The following is a 1,949-nucleotide window of genomic DNA, read 5'->3' as shown; positions in this document are numbered from 1 at the left end:
TGTGTGTGTGTATAAAATGTGTTCCCAGTCCCAAGTTCTCTGTCTGCTGTTGTACGTCTTCCTGTGAACGTCTTCCTGTGTTCGTCTCCCTTGGTTCCTTGGTGCAAATAAAGTCTTGGTAAAGTATTCTCCAGCGTCTCCTCGTCCCTCGTGTGTGTGCAACGTGACAAATATCAACGACAAGCCAAATCTAATTAATTTAGGTTAAAACGAAACTGAAACCAACGTTGGGTCTCTCATTCCACACAAAATCAAATGTTTCCATATTCGCGATGTATTTGAATGACAAATTATTATTTATTATGCACTTAACTCGCGTTCCAATATCCACGTAAAACAAAATGTTTTGCATAACATAACGGCGGTACTGTGATAACACTTAACGGCACAGATTTCACTATATATTTTTTACTACATAGTTTTTTTTTCCATATGTTTGACTGACTGTATTTTATTATGATAATGAACAGGCTGCAATGTCAAGGTAGCAATGCTTAACTGTGTGCACGCATGCGGCGCCGGCGCAATCACTTGGGTTTTTTCCTTCTAACAGTGGAAACAACTACTCCTTTTAGTCCTAAAGATAATCGGAATTGTAAAAGGTTTGCCTTTATTTGTGTACATTCACAATAAAAACAAATCTTTGTGCTTTTGTAAAATAAGCCTAAAGAAAAATAGGATGCCGCTTTCTGCCGTCTGGTTTCCTTTCGCGCAGCACAAAAATGAACCGAAACGCTGCATATATGCTACTTGTTGCACAGTTTTTCTTTCATTTTCTTAATTTATTAAAGTAAAATATGTTTCTCATATAGGCCTATTTATTCGTTATATAGCCTAGCTTTATTATGTTTTTCTCCGCTGGCAGAAGCGCTGCAGGACCGTGATGTGATATGAAGACCATGTGAATCCTCATGTAAAAGTAATCCCCGGGAAACAAATCACGAGCGTCGGTTGTCGGTTAGGAAAAATAACCGAAATGAACATCCCTAGTAGCAGCGTCTCATCCCGCGTTTGAGGCGAATAATTGTAGACGGGTGTTATTTGCTAACGCACCAGCAGGTGGCTCACGTGAGTCAATATGAGTCAAAAGAACCAGCAACTATGATGAAGCAGCCCTAAATATTCATAGGTTTCATGTGACGTCACACAGTGGTGCAGCCGCCATTTGTAGGACCGAATTGCAATTCCGTCAATCTGCTGTGCTGAGCTATGGGCTGTGATAACAGCAAATCACAATGGATTATTTACCAAGAGATGGGGATGTATGGGATTCTTTTGATTAAATATTTCTCGTAAGCATGGATGCGTTTTTGCATTTTAGTATTTTAGTTAGCAAGTTCATAATGACACTTGCAAAAGTTTAAATTTGCATGCGAGGCTGCTGATTTGCCAGAAAACTTTTGTTATGCTCCACCTAAAGCTAAAAAATCAACTAGATGTTTTTGATCTTTGATCTAAGTAGTTATGTGAGTCTAGAATGGTAACGCTGGTCTAAACTTTGACGAACAACACTCTGCAAACAAACAGATGAAGAAGAGGAGGATGATGACGGTCCAGCGCATACAAGGAGAAAGGTACGTAGTTTTAGTTTCCACATTCTTATTTTTATGAATGTAACTGAATGTAATTACTTCAAGGATGTTAGTGTGATTTCTATTAGTATAATAATTCTATAGAAGAATGTTCTTTTCAAATAATCTGTTAACTAAATATACAGGTGCATCTCAATAAATTAGAATGTCGTGGAAATGTTCATTTATTTCAGTAATTCAACTCAAATTGTGAAACTCGTGTATTAAATAAATTCAATGCACACAGACTGAAGTAGTCTAAGTCTTTGGTTCTTTTAATTGTGATGATTTTGGCTCACATTTAACAAAAACCCACCAATTCACTATCTCAACAAATTAGAATATGGTGACATGCCAATCAGCTAATCAACTCAAAAC

This window comes from Sinocyclocheilus anshuiensis, unplaced genomic scaffold (assembly GCF_001515605.1).
Source record: "Sinocyclocheilus anshuiensis isolate Anshui unplaced genomic scaffold, SAMN03320099.WGS_v1.1 scaffold1000, whole genome shotgun sequence".
Taxonomy (NCBI): domain Eukaryota; kingdom Metazoa; phylum Chordata; class Actinopteri; order Cypriniformes; family Cyprinidae; genus Sinocyclocheilus; species Sinocyclocheilus anshuiensis.
This window is presented reverse-complemented; position numbering follows the sequence as displayed.